Consider the following 17,901-nt stretch of genomic DNA (forward strand, 5'->3'; position numbering starts at 1 on the left):
GTACTATCAACTCTCTGCTTAAAACTGGAGGGGTACCACATGTACTTTCCCACAGTTCTGTGTATGTAGCTCTCTCCTGTGAGCTCTAACTATATAGAGTCACAAATCTCTCTTCTTGGGGAGACTATCTCTGCCTAGATATCCCTTCCATGTATGTGTTGGAAACTAATTCTAGAGTTGAGGCAATTGTAGAACTCACCTTGCTTGCTCCCCTCCTCAGGAATCCATTCTCTGCTGTCAGATGTTTGATGTAAAAGAATGCTCTTTCTTTAGTCTTTTCTACTTTGGAGTTGTTTGAGACAGGAGGATAATTGTGTCCTTTGCTCCTCTGTGTCTACCAAAATGGAGGTCCCCCTGCAATCAGAACTCACTGAATGCCTTGTGAATGCTAGGCACTGACTTCTGTGCATGGGTGCAGACTTGACTGGGGATAAGTATTGGGGCCTTAGGGAGCCCCAATCTTGCTGGAGAAACATGCCAATTACAAATAGCATTTGCTATGTGGTATATTCAATTCAGTTCATTCTCTCAGTCATGTCCCACTCTTCACAACCCCATGGACTGCAGCATGCCAGGGCTTGCTGTTCTTCACGAACTCCTGGAGTTTAGGCAAACTCATGTCCATCAAGTCGGTGATGCCATCCAACCATCTCATCTTCTGTTGTCCTTTTCTCCTCCTGCCTTAAATATTTCCCAGTAACAGGGTCTTTTCTAATGAGTCAGTTCTTCACATCAGGTGGCCAAAATATTGGAGGTTCAATTTTAGCATCGGTCCTTCCAATGAATATTCAGGACTGATTTCCTTCAGGATTGACTGGTTTGATTTCCTTGTACTTGAAGGGACTCTCAAGAGTCTTGTCCAACACCACAGTTCAAAGCCATCAATCCTTCATTGCTCACCATTCTTTATGGTGTAACTGTCACATCCATACATGACAACTGGAAAAATCATAGCTTTGACTATACTGAACTTTTTCAGCAAAGTAATGTCTCTGTTTTTTAAAAAAATTATATAGATTTGTCACAGCTTTTCTTGAAATGAGCAAGCATCTTTTAATATCATGACTGAAGTCATTATCTGCAGTGATTTTGGAGCCCCTTCAAATAAAGTCTCTCACTGTTTCCATTGTTTCCCCATGCATTTGCCATGAACTGATGGGACCAAATGCCATGATCTTCATTTTCTGAATGTGGAGTTTAAGCCAGATGTTTCACTCCCCTCTTTCACTTTCATCAAGAGGCTCTTTAGCTCCTGTTCAATTTATGTCATTAGGGTAGTGTTTTCAGCATATCTAAGGTTTTGTGTGTATTGATATTACACACAGAAATCTTGATTCCAGCTTGTGCTTCATCCAGTTGGGCATTTGGCATGATGTACTCTGCATATAATTTAAATAAGTGAGGTGACAGTATACAGCCTTTACCTACTCCTTTCCTGATTTGGAACCAGTCCATTGTTTCATGTTCAGTTCTAAATGTTGCTTCTTGACCTGCATACAGATTTCTCAGAAGGCAGGTAAGATGGTCTGGTATTTCCATCTATGTAAGTTTTATACACTTTGTTGTGATCCACACAGTCAAAGGCTTTTGCATGGTCAATAAAGCAGAAGTAGGTGTTTTTCTAGAATTCTCTTGCTTTTTCTATCATCCAACGAATATTGGCAATTTGATCTCTGGTACCTCTGCCTTTTCTAGATTCAGCTTGAACATATGGAATTTCATAGTTCATGTACTGTTGAAGACTTGTTTGGGGAGATTACTTTGGTAGCATGTGAGATGAGTGCAACTGTGTGGTAGTCGAACATCGTTTGAAATCACCTTTCTTGGGAATTGCAATGAAAACGACCTTTCTTGTCCTGTGGCCACTGCTGAGTTTTCCAAATTTGCTAGCATATTGAGTGCAGCACTTTAACAGCATCATCTTTTAGAATCTGATATAGCTCTATTGCAATGCCATCACCTCCACTAGCTTTGCTCATAGTGGTGCTTCTGAAGGCCCATTTGACTTCGCATTTCAGGATGTCTAGGTCTAGGTGACTGATCACACCATCGTGGTTATCTGGGTCATTAATATCATTTTTGTGCAGTTCTCCTATGTATTCTTTCAACCTCTTCTTAATAGATTCTGCTTCTGTTAGCTCCATACCATTTCCCTCTTTTATTGCACCCATCTTTGCCTGAAACATTCCCTCCCTATCTCTGATTTCCTTGAAAAGATCTCTGGTCTTTACCATTCTAATGTTTTCCTATATTTCTTTGCACTGATCATTTAGGAAGGCTTAAAATGTATTCTTGCTATTCTTTGGAACTCTGCATTCAGATGGGTATGTCTTTCTCTTCTCCTTTGCCTTTTGCTTCTCTTCTTTTCTAAGTTATTTGTAAGTCCTCCTCAGACAACCATTTTGGTTTTTTGCATTTCTTTTTCTTGGGGATGGTCTTGATGTGGAATGTACGGATCAAAAAACAAAGATCATGGAATCCAGTTCCATCATTTCATGGAAAATACCTGGAGAAACAATGAAAACAGTGACAGACTTTATTTCTCTGGGCTCCAAAATTACTGCAGATAGTGACTGCAGTTGTGGAAAAAAGAGAAAAACAACACACTAACTCCTTGGAAGAAAAGCTATGAAAAACCTGACAGCATACTAAAAAGCAGAGACATTATTTTACCAGCAAAATCTGTAGAGTCATAGCTATGGTTTTACCAGAAGTCATGAGTGGATGTGAGAGTTGGACCATAAAGAAAGCTGAGCAGCAAAGAATTGATGCTTTTGAAGTGTGGTGTTGGACAAGACTCTTGAGAGTCCCTTGGACTGCAAGGATATCCAACCAGTCCATCCTAAAGGAAATCAGTCCTGAATATTCATTGGAAGGACCAATGCTGAAGCTGAACCTCTAATACTTTGGCCACCTGATGGGAAGAACTGACTCATTAGAAAAGACCCTGATGCAGGGAAAGATTAAAGGCAGGAGGGAAAGGGGAAGACAGAAAATGAGATTGCTGGGTGGTATCATTAACTTGATGAACATAAGTTTGAGCAAGCTCCGGGAGTTGGTGATGAACAGGGAAACCTGGCATGCTGCACCCCATGATACAGCAAAGAGTTGGACATGACTAAGAGACTGAACTGAACTGATGTACAAGGACATTAGGGTGTAGGCAGAAGCCTCGGGATCCAGTCAAGCCTGTGGCTCTGGTTGGAGTGCTGAAAGATTTAGGTGGAAGGGGAGGCTTCCCATCCTCTGGTGCAGCTCCTTGAATCCAAGGCACACGATTTTGAATGTGTTAACAAATATTGTTTTCCATAAAACAACAACAACAACAAAAACAAAAAAAAACTGTTTTCTGCAGGAGTGAGAACTTTGACTGAGTCTGTTCTCTAGATTTTACTGAACAATGTGGAAGGAATATGGAGTGGGCTGAATCTGCAAAAATTAAGTGACCAGCTGCTGGATGGCCAGGATTATGGTAGACATTCTACACTAGACGGAAAACAAATCCAGAGAAAAAGGTCTCTTCTGGAGTGTACATGTCAATGTATCACATTGTTTCAGAAGATCACTTCAATCATGTTTTGGGGCAAGCAAGAAATGCAAGATGGGTGGTTTGCTTTTGTCAATTCCTGTGGGTAGTTAGATGACTGAATGTCTGGTTACTTAATTGCATGGTCGGAATTATGCTTGGGAAAGAAAACAAGATGAGGCCCACACATATTTCATCATTAAACAGCAAGCATAGGAAGGTTTCTAAGGCAACTGTAGGTAATTTAAACATGAGGGGCCAAAGGGGACAGATTCATTTAACAGGCTGAGATTGGACTGTACAGGTTGCCATAGCTGTTGCTATGACAAGTAAGTATAACAACTACTTCTTGCTATGCTGGAGATGTGGGAAACTGACAAGAGACTACGAGCCTTTACAACTTTCCTTGCAGTGTGATTTCAGGGGAGAAGTAGTTGATAAGGAAAGGCTGACTGGTAAGGCTGAGGAAGGCTGTAATCTGAGCCTGTAATCATTTGCTCTTGTGGGAGCCCAGAAAACAGAAGCATCGGCTCAGTCAGAGTTCTGTGTCAGGGTTCAGAAATAGATGTCATTCGGCTTGAATCAATATTTAGCCTTTGGGATGGCAGCCATAACCTCTAAACAGAAGATTTCCTTTTCCCCAGGTGGTAGAATAAATCATATTTGTTCCAGACTCAGGAACCCAGAAAGCTCTCTTGGGCCACTTGCTCTTTGCAGTCACACATGCAATCTTGAAGGTGAAAAATCATCATGGTGCCCATTTTCCAGATGAGAAAACTGAGGTTAAGGGACTTGATCAAGGTCACACAGCTAAGCATGTGAAAATCCAAGCACAAACACAGGGTAACAGTCCTCAAATTGTGTGATTTTGCTCCATACCCATTGGAAGTGGTGGGTGGTCATCTGGCATTATTGCTTAGGCAGAAGCAAGCAATGTTTAGGCTTCAACTGAAGAAAGTAAGGAAAATCAGTAGACCATTAAGCCATGACCTAAATCAAATCCCTTATGATTATATAGTGGGGATGAAAAATAGATTCAAGGGATTAGGTCTGGAAGGCTGAAGAACTATCGATGGAGGTTTGTTACATTGTACAGGAGGTGGTCACCAAAACCATCCCCAAGAAAAACAAATGTGAGAAGAAAAAAGGGTTGCCTGAGGAGGCCTTAAAAACAGCTGAGAAAATAAGAGAAGGGAAAGGCAAAGGAGAAAGGTAAAGATATACCCAATGGAATGCAAAATTCCAGAGAATAGCAAGGAGGGATAAGAAAGTCTTTGTAAGTCAACACTGCAAGAATTACAGGAAAACAGTAGAATTGTAAAGAGCATAGATCTCTTCAAGAAAATTGGAGCTACTAGAGGAACACTTCATGCTTAGATGGGCACAATAAAGGACATAAAGTCAAAGATCTAACAAAAGCAGATGAGATTAAGAAGATGTGGCAAGAGTGCACAGAAGAACTATACAAAATGGTCATAATGACCAGGATAGGCATGATGCTGGGATCACTCACATAAAGCCAGATATACTGGAGCATGAAGTCAAATGGGCATTAGGAAGCATCACTACAAGAAAAGCTAAGGAAGGTGATGGAATTCCAGCTGAGCTGTTTAAAATTCTAAAGAATGTGGCTGTAAAACTGCTGCATTCAATATGTCATCAAATTTGGAAAACTAATCAGTGGCCACAGTGCTGGAAAATGTCAGTTTTCATTTCAGTGCAAAAGAAAGGCAATTCCAAAGGATGTTCAACCTATCATGCCACTGTGCTCATCTCACTTGCTAGCAAGGTAATGTTCAATGTCCTTCAAGCTAAGTTTCAACAGTACATGAACTGAGAATTTCCAGATATACAAACTGGTTTGAGGAACCAGAGATCAAATTGCCAACATCCATTGGATCATAGCAAAAGCAAGGGAATCCCAGAAAAACATTTCCGTCTGCTCATTGACTATGCTAAAGACTTTCACTGTGTGGACCACAACAAACTGTGGAAAACTCTTAAGGAAATGGGAGTATCAGATCATCTTACCTGTTTCCTGAATAGTCTGTATGTAGCTCAAAATACGGCAGTTAGAATCAGACACGAAACAACTGAATGATTTAAAATTGGGAAGGGAGAATGAGAAGGTATACATTGTCACTTTTGTTATTTAACTTATATGTAGGATACATCTTTCAATATGCTGGTCTGGATAAATCGCAAGCTGGAATCAAGATTGCTGAGAGAAGTATCAACACCCACAGATATAAAGATGACACTGCCCTAACAGCAGAAAGCAAAGAAGAACTAAAGAGCCTCTTGATGAGGAGAGGAGATGAAAAAACTAGCTTACACTCAACGTTCAAAAAACTATTCATAAAAAGATACTCAACATTCATGGCATCCAGTCCCACCACTTCATGGCATATAGATGAGGGAAAAGTGGAAACTGTGCGAAGATTTTATTTTCTTGGGCTCCAAAATCATTATGGACCTTGACAGCAGCCACAGAATTAAAAGACACTTGCTCCTTGGAAGGAAGAAAGGCTATGAAAAACCTGCACAGTGCATTAAAAAGCAGAGACTCACTTTGCCACAGAGGTCTGTAGTGTCAAAGCTATGATTTTTCCAGTTATCATGTACAGATGTGTGATCTGGACCATAAGAAAGGGTGGATGGCAAAAAATTGAGCTTTTGAACTGTGGTGCTTGAGAAGATTCTTGAGAGTCCCTTATGCAACAAGGAGATCAAACCAGTCATTCAGAAAGGAAATCAATGTCTGACTCCTGCTGTCTCAGCTGAGGCATCTACTGAGAGCCTCCAGGTGGAAGGAACGGATGCTTCCACTGCAAAAGTGCCTAACCATGGCAGCTCCAAGCAAATAATTTGTAGCTCCACCCCTGAAGGAAGCTCAGAAAGGCTGAAGGCTCTGTGTACCCTGGGTGCCCCGATATCTGTGTTGCATTCTCCCCAGCAGCATTAGAGGCCAAGGAAGGGCATTCTGGGCCCTGGAGGTGGGTGATGGCTCAGGGATCCACTGGGGCCACCACTTACCAGGTAGGACTGGAAAGGACAGAGCAGGCATATGTGGCAGAGAGCTGGTGCCTGGTGTGTGGAACAAGTAGTAATGAGCTTTGCATGAAGTACCTCACCCAAACACCCCTGGAGGACAAGCCTAGTGATAAGATCATCTGAGATGGGATGAAGAGAGTCTATTTCATTACCCCTTATAATTCCTCTGAATGAGGAGGTGGTGGAGTTGGTGGGCCATCACAAACTCTTCTATGGCCTAGACCATCACCCAGTTGCTATCCTTGGGGCTGCCTCTCCCCAGCTTCAGTCATGTAGTTCTGGAGGAAATTGACAATCATATGTGCTGCTGGGTCAGGGCCACAAGACCATGTAGAGCCAATCATAGGACCCCATGTTCCTGCAAAGATGACTGATCTGTGGCTGTACATGTGATCTAAGGTGGGTCATTCAGGGAACACCCTTGAACTCTGATGTCTGTAATCTTTTCTTTCCTTATTGGAGATGCCTTCAGGATATAAAACCCTAGGGCAGGTAGCTTGGACTCCCTCACTAGGTGTAGAAGCCTTAAGGAAGAAAGTTGTCAGGCTAAGACCGTCAAAGAAGAGGGAATGAAATAATGAGGGTGTGAAATTGAGAACTGATAACTTCTGATTTCTTGGGTCCAGACACAGAGATCTTTATATTTGCTCTGATTCTTGTGTTCTGGATTCCCAGAATCATTTCAATGAGTCTCCCCTTTCCTTGAGGCCAATTTGAGTAGTCTCCTCTCAAATGTGATTCAGACTTTGTTCTAGATCCTTCCCAATCTTAGTACACCTCCCAGACTCAAACAGAGGCACCCATTTGTTTCAGCACCATTAAGAGTGAAACCCTTTATTCTTTCATGAGAATAGGGTGTGCAGACCACCAAATACATTTCACCAGCATCCTGGGCAGGAGTGCCCTAAGTGTGAGTAAGTGTTTGCTCAGAGTGGCCTTACTGATTCCTGAACCACATCAAGCATTTACACTGCCCATGCCAGGCCAATCCTGTCATTTCCTCAGTCAAAGACAGAAATACAGCCTCAGGAAGATGTCACACAGGATCCAGTTCTCTGTAGATGTCCTCACTGTGTTCTCTTTAAAGGTGGTATAGCAGTGGCCTCTAGAATCCTGTAGGAGTCAGAGACACACACCAGTCAGCCTGAGCTCTTACCTGGGACTTCTCCAATACCCAGACCCAGCACAATTCTTCATTTTATTTCCCTCTTTTGGTAAGTATCATGGGGTTTTCTCAGCAGCAGGGGATATGAGAGTTCATCCAAAACCAAAAAGGGCCAAGACATGCAGTTTCCTTGAGGAAGAGTGTGGGGGAGGAAAGGACTGGGAGTTGTGGATACAGAAGAGTGACAAACAACAAAGTCCTACTGTAGAGCATAATGAAGTATATTAAGTATCCAGTCATAAACCACATGAAAAGAATAAAAAAATAGTATATAATTTTTATGTTTAAAACTGAGTCACTTTGCTGTGCAGCAAAACTTAACGCAACACTGAAGATTAGCCACAGTTCAATAAAATTTTTAGAAAAGAATGAGTGTCCATAATTCTCCTCACTCCCTGTTTCCTTCCTTCTGACTCCTGCTCCTTGTTTTCTCTGCAGAGAATGCCTGTTTGCCTCCTGTGTCCCCACAATCCACAATTTAAAACAAAACAAAACAAAACAAAACAAAACTTTATTTTGTATTGGAGTATAGCTGATTAACAATATTCTGAGTTTCAGGTGGACAGTAAAGGGACTCACCCATACGTATGCATGTATCCTGGTCCCCAAAATATCCCTCCCATTCAGGCTGTCATATAATTGAGCAGAGTTCCCTGTGCTACACAGTAACTCGTTGTTGGTTATCCATCTTAAATAGAGTAGTGCCCACAGCCCGTTCTTGAAGACTTAACTTAGGAACTCTGGGAAGCCTCCTTCAATCCGCACTCACCCTCTTTGGCCACTCAAGGCTTGGTTTGGTAACATACTCTGGTTCCCCATCCCCATCGGTCAGTTCTAGCCCTCATCACCATGAGTAAGTCCCTCAACTCAGAGCACCTTGGGATGCCATTTGCCTAGAATCCAGTGAAGTTTGCTTAGAACCAAACAACCTTCCATATGGCTCAATGAGTTTGTGATTTTACAACTCCTGAAATTCCCTCCCTTCCTCAAAGCCTTCTTTGAATTCATCAGCCTGTTACAAACCCCCGCAGGGAGCTGACATGAAGCCTCCACCCTGTGCTGGGGCTGAGCAGTCACTGTGCATCCTTTATTCACCTTAGTGTCCAACCTCCCCACAGAGGGGTCGGTACCCTAAATCACAAAGGGGGCACCTGGTAGAGCAAGGCGAAACAGCAGCCGAGAACTAAGCTGACCATGTAATTTATCATCCAAACCAGGAAAACTGCGAGAAGGGAAGGGAGACTGTTAATCCCTATGGTGGGATATTACACTTGGACTGTCCCCAGCCATTCTCCTTGTAACGTGGCCTATTTCAGGGGCTGCTAGAGCTGACTTTCCATGTTCATCCATCTGAGGGTTCAGATTGAACTGAAGCTCTTGGAACACTGAAGACTTGAGTGTTCCCCTCTCCTTGTGACTCCCACCATGCCAGCATGGCGTGGTGTCTCCACATTTATTTCAGGATGATTAGTGTCCCAGATAGCCCTTTACTCTCAAGTGTTTTTTTTTTTTTTTTTTTTTTCTGGCAGGCACTGGCCCAGCCACAGGGCTCAGCAGCATCTGCAACAGTGAGAGATGGCCTGCAGAGGGCGGCCTTCTCCCAGCAGCAGGCCGAGGGTTATTTCAAGTTCCTATTTGAGAACCACCCCTCAGGGTTCTCTCCTCACCTTGAGGATGTAGGCTTGAGCTGGGACTGGGTAATTGATACCATTGATGGTGAAGATAATAGAGGGCAGGGTATTGACGGCAAAACATGAAATGTAGTGCTGTTAGAGAGAGAAGGAGAGAGGTTGGCCCTGGAGATCCTTCTTGTGCGTGGATATTGGGAGTGACCCTGGAGCATGACCCTTCACCTTGCAACCCCATAGCTGGAGCTTCTGTATGTTATTGAACAGTCTTCTTGGGCCAAGGTCAGTGATGTCCCGGTGTCCACAGGGCCTTGCAGCCACCAGAACAAGCAATAACCTTTCTTTTCATGGAGATGCTGAGAGACAGTGTGACAGAGAGGGCATCAAGGTTACTCTGAGTCTCCCCAGAGGTGCCCCCTTCCCGACTGTCTCCTAAACAGCCCTTTGTCTCTTGCCCTCTTTTCCTTTGCTCCCAATACAGCACCTTCCTTTCCATCCTTGAATGCAGTACTTGAATACACCAGGATCTTTTGCACCTTGACACAAGCTGGTCATCCTTCCTAGAGGAGCCCCCACCCCTTTGACTAGCAAATTTCTTCTCATCTTCCAGATTCCAGCTTAGTTGTCATGGTTTCAGGGAAGTCTTTCCCCCAGTGTTTGTCAGTCTCCTTTCTTGACAGTTTCTGTAGACCCTTCCTCATGTCTGCTGGTGCTGCTAAGTCACTTCAGTTGTGTCCGACTCTGTGCGACCCCATAGACGGCAGCCCACCAGGCTCCCCCGTCCCTGGGATTCTCCAGGCAAGAACACTGGATTGGGTTGCCATTTCCTTCTCCAATGCATGAAAGTGAAAAGTGAAAGTGAAGTCGCTCAGTCGTGTCCAACCCTCAGCAACCCCATGGACTGCAGCTCACCAGGCTCCTCTGCCATGGGATTTTCCAGGCAAGAGTACTCTCTAGCATGTACCAAAGTCACAATTCACTATGTGTGTGTGTCATTTCCTGTGCATCTACCTTCTTAGATGTGAGGGCGAGTTTTATTCACATTGCCTCCTTAAAGTGCCTGGCACACAGTGGATGCCCAATGCTTGTGTGTTTAGTGAGTGAATGAAGACTGTGAAAATAATGAATGAGAACCATCCAGAGAGTTGTATCTGGTGGGGAACAAATAACAGGTCAACCACAGAGTGAACATGGAGATTCCCAGGGGCAGCAGATTCTCATAGTTGGGGGAGAGAGGGGTGCCTCTGGGAGAGGGTGTCTCCCAGCACTGTTCCTACAACCAGCTCAGACCCTGAGACCCTGGTCAGGAAATACATGACTAGCCCACAGAAACCCCAAAGGACAGGTCAGCTTTTCTCTGAGGGTATCACACAGAATCCTATCAATTATTGCCTCTTGTCCTCAGGTCATTCCTGGATCCCACCTTCCTGATTCTCTGTTATAGCCCCTGCCCTACTGTGTGCCCAGGTACGTGGGGTGTCTTTTTTATTAGTTGCTTTCATGTCTTAAGACTTCAGCAAATTTCTCTACAGTGCTGAGTAGTTGCTCCCTTAGGAGACCAGTTCTACCCATTTGCTCAGGACTTTCCATGTTTTTAAATTCATATTTATCTGTACTGAGAACTTCCCAAGTAGCCCTGGACAGTTGGTCATCTTATGACTATGTTCAGGCTGGAGAAATTCTCCCTGGTCCTCTGTTCACCACACTGTAGAGTCCTCTAATCATGCTCCACGCCTCACAGGGCAGTGGGTGCAGCCCTCTCCCAGCTGCACAGACCTCTCCAGACCCTTTTAGGACCCTGGTCAGAGCCCTGGTCAGAAGGCCTGGGGTAATTATGAAACCATGAGTTGTTTGCAATCTATGTGCTTGTGTGTTTGTTTGTATATGTGTTTGTATGTGTGTTCATATGTGTCTCTGTGTGTGCTTTTGTGTCTCTGACTAGCTATGCATGTTTATGTGTCTCTGTGCATGTTTATATGTGTCTGCTTGTGTGTTTTCATGTGTCTGTGTGTTTGTCTGTGTCGTTGTAGGTGGTGTATATGTCTGTGTGACTGTGTGTCTGAGAATGCATTTGTGTGTGTCTGCCTGTGTCCATGTACAGTAGCGGGAGCATCACTTGGGCTGACCATCAGAGGGAGAGGCTTACCAGTCCATGTGTACACTCCAGTTACCCGCTTCAATAAATGGTACCCAGTTGAGCACTCCCTGGTAGCAGGATTTATCCACCCCACCAAATATCACCACACTGCCTTTCGCCTTGCATGTGTATAGAGAAGAGCCAGGGGGTGGCGGTGGGGGAATCCTTGGAGGACAGTAACAACAGCACTGTCTTAGAGCTGTGCTGGTCCACCCATCACGGCCCTAATAAGGTCCCCATGTACAGATGAAGAAATCGAGTCTAGGAGCGATTGAGATCCAGACTGAGGTTGGTTACTGGCTAATGAGTGGCACAGAGGAGGTTAGAAGCTGAGTCACCTGGCTGGGCTCCACCCACTCTGTCTTCTGAAGACGCGTGGATCTCCTGTGACCTGAGTGCTCAGATACACTCAGAGGACATGGTGCTGAAGCATAATGGCTTTCTCCTTGTCCAGCTTGTCATTTTTCAGGAAGTCAAAGCCTGGGAGTTCTAAGGGTGTGGGTTCACGTCACCCAGAGTTGGCTCCGCTGGCCTGTGACCTCTACTGTTCAAATGGCCCTGCACTCAGAAGGGACCCCACCTCTGCTCTCCTGTCTTGAAATGCCTAATATTTCTTGAACAAGGGGTCCCACACGTTTGTTTTGTGTCCCACATTTTTATTTTTCACTGGCTCCTGCAAGTTGGTAGGTGGTCCTGGGCTCCCAGTGGAATGCCAATGAGGAAGGAAAGATATCCACCATCCTTCTCCTTCCTTCCTTATCAAATTCATAAGCAAATCCTATTGCATTTTCCTCCAACTTGTTTCCTGTTGCCTTCTATTAGCCTTCCTCCTCACTCACTCCCCTATACCAAGTTACTGGTCTTGAGACCAGGAGCAGGGTTGTGTTCCAATGAAACATTATTTATTAATGCCGGTGGTGAAGCCAGGTACGGCCCTTAGGCTATATTTATCCTGAGTTAGATTATCTCTCAGGATACTTCTTTATCAAGTGTTCTATAATTTTCATGCAACTGAAAGCATCTTACAGCTAATATGGAGAAAGGGATTGTCCATCTCAGACTTACTTGCTCAAGTAGAAGGCAAAAACAGGCTCAGAAATGGCACCTTGATTCTTCAGGTTGTCAAAGATGGGGATAGCTCCAAAGACGGATATGTTGGGGTAGTTCAAGACCAAGATGCCATCAAAAGGTGCACCCTCACACACGTATTCTACAACGCTTAGACTGCACAGCTGGTCAGTACTTACAAGGTCCCCAATCTGTGGGAGAGAAGAGTGTTCCCACTTACAGATACGTGAAGTGGAGCTTGGACTGGACTGGCATGCATTGCCATTAGATCCTCAGAGAAGAATTGAGGCTGTTCTGTGTCTTTGGTGGATCTCAGACGGTTAGACCAAGCTGGGAGGGGAATTTGGGTTCCATTTGAGAGAGGCTGTGAATTTTAAAACAGCTGCCCCTCTGAAAAACACCACCTGAGTGAATCAAATTGGCCTTATGGCTTCTGTACAGGTAGGGCAACCAAGCGTCAGGCCAGGACCCATTCATGCCCCCTTGTGGAGAAAATGAGTCGAGAGCAAGATAGCCTTCTCTTTGGCATCACTATGTATGACCTAATAACAGGAATGGACTGCATTCTCTGTAATGTACTGGGAATTCTGCATCTGTCCAGGAAGACAGAATCCAAAAACTCAATCTTGCTTGCAGGGATCTATGAAATTACTGCCTGAGAAATTCACTTTTGGGGATATGTGTGTATTTGTGTGAGTGTGTATGAGAGAGAAAGAGAGAGATGGGAACTACTCAAGTACTTTGGGGAGGCAGGCTATAGGTTTTATTAGACTCTCAAAGGCACCCTAGAGTGAGAACTCATTTATCAGGCTCCCTGACATGTCTGGCCTCCAGTTTCCCATTCTGAATACTTGAAGCTCTTGACTGTCCCTAGGGTCCCTAGATCAGTTTTATAATGTCCCTAAACACCCCACAGCAACTTCAGTCCTGAAAAGCCAGCCCAGTTCCACTGTTTACTACATGTGTGACCTCAGCAAGGCTCTTGCTGTCTGTACCTCAGTTTCCTCATATGTCTCATGAGCTAATCAGACCACCTAATGTGTGGGGTTGTTGCAGGATTAAACCAGTTATTACCTGAAAGTGCTTGGCACAGTCTGTGAATATAAAAGTAGGTGCTTCCCCCCCCCTTTTCGCTTCTAGCAAAATAAACCTTGAACTTCTCATGGGCAGAGGAGCTGCAAGTCCACACTTCAAGTCACTCTCTGGGTTAGCTAATCTGTTTGCTCATGTGTCACCATGGGCACTGCCTCCCCAGGGACAGGATCCTGTGGGTAAGATGGCCAATATCTATGGGAGGTAGGCTAGGATGGGTCCTGCCAGATGGTCCTGAATCTGTTTTGTAAGCAGGGGTCACTCCATAGCCAGTCCTGATTCAGCTTCTGTTAACACATTACCCGAACAGTGTCATAAGCAAGAAATCCCTTCATGTTCCCAGATCCATAGGCGATGCTGAAGGTATTTTGGGTAGGCGGGAAGGTGGAAGACTTGTAATGTCTGAACCAACTTGTGTAATGGCAGACACAAGAGATGAGTGTCATCAGGTGCCAAGGGTGGAAAACAGGGCTGCAGGGCACAGGCTGAACAGGGGCAAAAGAGGGAGGGCACACACAAGTCAGGTAAGCCTGTGTCAAAGACAACCTGGAATTTCTGAGGGGTGTTCCAATGGTGATGTTACCCTCGTAGAGCATCTACAGGGAGAAAGAGGGAGTGGATTAGTGCAGAACTGGCTACCCTCTCTTCCCACACTGCTGCCTCCCTCTGGGTGTGAAATATCTCTTGAGATCACTTTCTAACCACTGTGCAGCTCAAAGCCTTTGATCACAGAGGTGCTTGCATTTGATATTTTTTCCTGTGCTACATTGTATGCAGGATATTGATTCTATGACCCGGTGTTGAAGTGGTACCTCCTGCATTGGAAGCCCAGAGGCATAACCACTGGACCTCCAGGAAGCTGGACACCCAGGGAAGTGCTGGTCCCTTCATTTGAGAAGCTCTGTAGTTTCTTCAAACCCAGCCTTATCCAGGAGGTCCTTCTTGATCAACCCCAGCCACTTCCTCCAAACTCAGACCACATCCAATCAACACCACACAGGTGACTTTTTCATTTGACATGTGTTTAGTTTTTGCCTATCCCTCAGGTTGGCATGGGCATTATTGAAGGCAAAATAAGCCCTTTTTCTAATCTAAGAACAGTAACCCCAGTGTTAGATTCTTATGGCCTTACACGGAATACAGGTTCAATAACTTTTTACTGTTGTGGTAGTTGCATCTGTGGAAACTGAATTCCTCTGTCTGGGGATTCACAATTGCTTTGCAGTTGGTTCTACCTTTTGATCAGAGATGGTTCACTCTTCATCTGTAACTGAGTGACTCCCTTAGTTCAGAAGGAACTGCTGCTGCTGCTGCTAAGTTGCTTCAGTCGTGTCTGAATCTATGCAACGCCATAGACAGCAGCCCATCAGGCTCCTCTGTCCCTGGGATTCTCTAGTTAAGAACACTGGAGTAGGTCACCATTGCCTTCTCCTCAGAAGGAACAATATCCATCAAACTAATGACATATCTTTGACACAGAAATGGAAGTTTACCTGCCACCTGGTAAGTTTTGGGCCCAGTCACCAAGACAAAGAGTTGAGGATGATAGTGCCTTCTCCTCTGGGTTGGGCATCTTTTGCTCAGTGTTTCTGCCTCCTGCAGGAGCCCCAGCCCCAACATCTCACCTGTCACCTCCAGATGAGCCCCAGTGCTAGGCTAGAGCACCAGGGGGCGCTGTGGAGCACCATCCACCCAAAACACTCACATCCATGATGTTGCTCAGGGGATGAATAGTTATAATTGAGCCACGAGAAGAAATCTGGGACAGTCTGTAAGCATGTTCCTTCAGGAAATTGTTCAGCATGTTTTTTTCACTTAGGGTTTTTCTCATGGTCTTCACTTTTGTTAGAGGTATTCTTTCATTGAACATTTGACAAAGAAAACAAAGAAGCTACAATTAGCTGTCAGTGTTAAGGTATAACTGTCATTGAAATGGCCCTGTGTATTTTCCAATCATTTTTATGAGTCACTTTATTATCAGAATTTTATGCATATACCATGACAAAGACATAGGTTTGAATAAAGATTCTGTTCTGTAATGTTGGATAAGCCATAAGACCATGTGGGGTCTCAGTATGTATGTATGGAATGTAATGATTCAAACCCTCCAAATAGGACATCTTGGGGATAGTGAAGTGATGGACATAAGGTGCCTGATAAATAGAAAGTCTCAACAATGACAGCCACTAGCATTGCGGTTGCCTCCCCAATGTATACTTCTCATAGAAGCTCAGGGAAGGAGGTAGAAGGGGGATTCCTGTCCTCTTTTACAAGGGAGGAATTTAAAATGCAAGAGGTTTGAAAGTGAAAGTGGAGAGTGAAAAAGTAGGCCTAAAGCTCAACATTCAAAAAATGAAGATCATGGCATCTTGTCCTATCACTTCATGGGAAATAGATGGGGAAACAGTGGAAACAGTGTTAGACTTTATTTTGGGGGGCTCCAAAATCACTGCAGATGGTGAGTGCAGCCATGAAATTAAAAGACGCTTACTCCTTGGAAGAAAAGTTATGACCAACCTAGATAGCATATTCAAAAGCAGAGACATTACTTTGCCATCTAGTCAAGGCTATGGTTTTTTCTGTGGTCATGTATGGATGTGAGAGTTGGACTGTGAAGAATGCAGAGCACTGAAGAACTGATGCTTTTGAACTGTGGTGTTGGAGAAGATTCGTCCTTTGGACTGCAAGGAGATCCAACCAGGCAATTCTGAAGGAGATCAGCCCTGGAATTTCTTTGGAAGGAATGATGCTAAAGCTGAAACTCCAGTACTTTGGCCACCACATGCGAAGAGTTGACTCAATGGAAAAGACTCTGATGCTGGGAGAGATTGGGGGCAGGAGGAGAAGGGGACGATAGAGGATGAGATGGCTGGATGGCATCACTGACTCGATGGACGTGAGTCTGAGTGAACTCTGGGATTTGGTGATGGGCAGGGAGGCCTGGCGTGCTGCGATTCATGGGATCGCAGAGTTGGACACGACTGAGCGCCTGAACTGAACTGAACTTGTGAGATGGCTGTGGTCACACTGCTTGTCAGATATAAAACAGTGTATAAGTAACTCTCCCAATCCTTCCCAAGTTGAAAGAAAAGAGATAGCTGAAGAAAGAATCCAGGGGATAGGGAACAAGTTAGGGAAATGTAGAGGCTTGAGAAGGAAGGATGAGTCAAATAAAAATTAAAGGAAAAAAACAGAGAGAGAAATGCACTCAGAGACTTCCAAAGAGATGGAGAGATAAATGATAGTGATACAGAGATGCAGACATAGACATATACACACTGAAGTAGAGAGGGAACAAAGAGGACATGCTAAATAAAATGTAAAAAAATGCTTTTCCACAGGACCATACCTTCATCTGCACTGTCTGTGCACTGAAAATTGCAAGGAGTTCCAATTTCAATAGGTCATGACATGACTGGAACCCAAGAGTTGTGCAGCTATGCAAAGCTACACCAAGACCCTTGGGACCCACAGTTCCTATAGCAAGGTACTTATCAATAAGTAAGGGTTGAACTTTAAGATTGTGAGGGAAATATTCCATTCCCTTCTAAACCAGATGAATAGAATAATCAGGTGAAAAGAAAAATCACAGAAATGAATATGATGTGGCTTACAGTCCCCATACTTACATGACTCTGCAATCTGAGAAGGCCACCAGATCAAAGAGCACAACTTCATGCTTCTTTCCTGGCTCCAAGTACTCAGGGAAGTTCAGGTTCTTATCATGTAGTGGTGACCGGGAGCCCCTAGTTATTTATGCTCTGACATGCCCTAGTTTAGTCCTTTAGGCCACTAATAGGTCTGAAAAAAGCACAAAGATCTTGATAAAATCTTTACCTCCATCAATGTCCTTGGCGAGTGGACTTTGAAGCTTCTCAGAATACAGAGAATTGAACTGTAACCTCTTCCTTGAAGCTTGGCTGGAAAATCAAACTGATCTGCATGGACATCTACAAAGATGGAGAACCTTGCCTACTTGGAGAAAAAAACTGCTAAGACCATCATGAAAATGGATACTAGGGGCCATGCTCGACATTCTTGGTTTCATGTCATCTTTCTAGCCACTTCATGAGATATGCATTGCTGTCTTTGTTGGAGAGGAGATTGCTAGGAGGTAAAGTTGTCAAATAGTAAAGTGAAGACTTCATGGACAGCCCAGGGACAAACAACTGGCTTTATTTAATGAGTCTAATGGCAGACATCAGGGACACCTATGATGCCAGTCTGCATC

The 17,901-nt window shown here is 44.3% G+C and overlaps 1 pseudogene; it reads right to left on the reverse strand.

The window, feature by feature from the left end:
* Positions 1-7,545: 7,545 nt before the first annotated feature.
* Positions 7,546-17,697, reverse strand: LOC120874069 (annotated as a pseudogene).
* Between the last annotated feature and the right edge of the window lie 204 nt (positions 17,698-17,901).

The sequence above is a fragment of the Oryx dammah genome, unplaced genomic scaffold (assembly GCF_014754425.2).
Source record: "Oryx dammah isolate SB20612 unplaced genomic scaffold, SCBI_Odam_1.1 HiC_scaffold_15, whole genome shotgun sequence".
Classification (NCBI taxonomy): Eukaryota; Metazoa; Chordata; class Mammalia; order Artiodactyla; family Bovidae; genus Oryx; species Oryx dammah.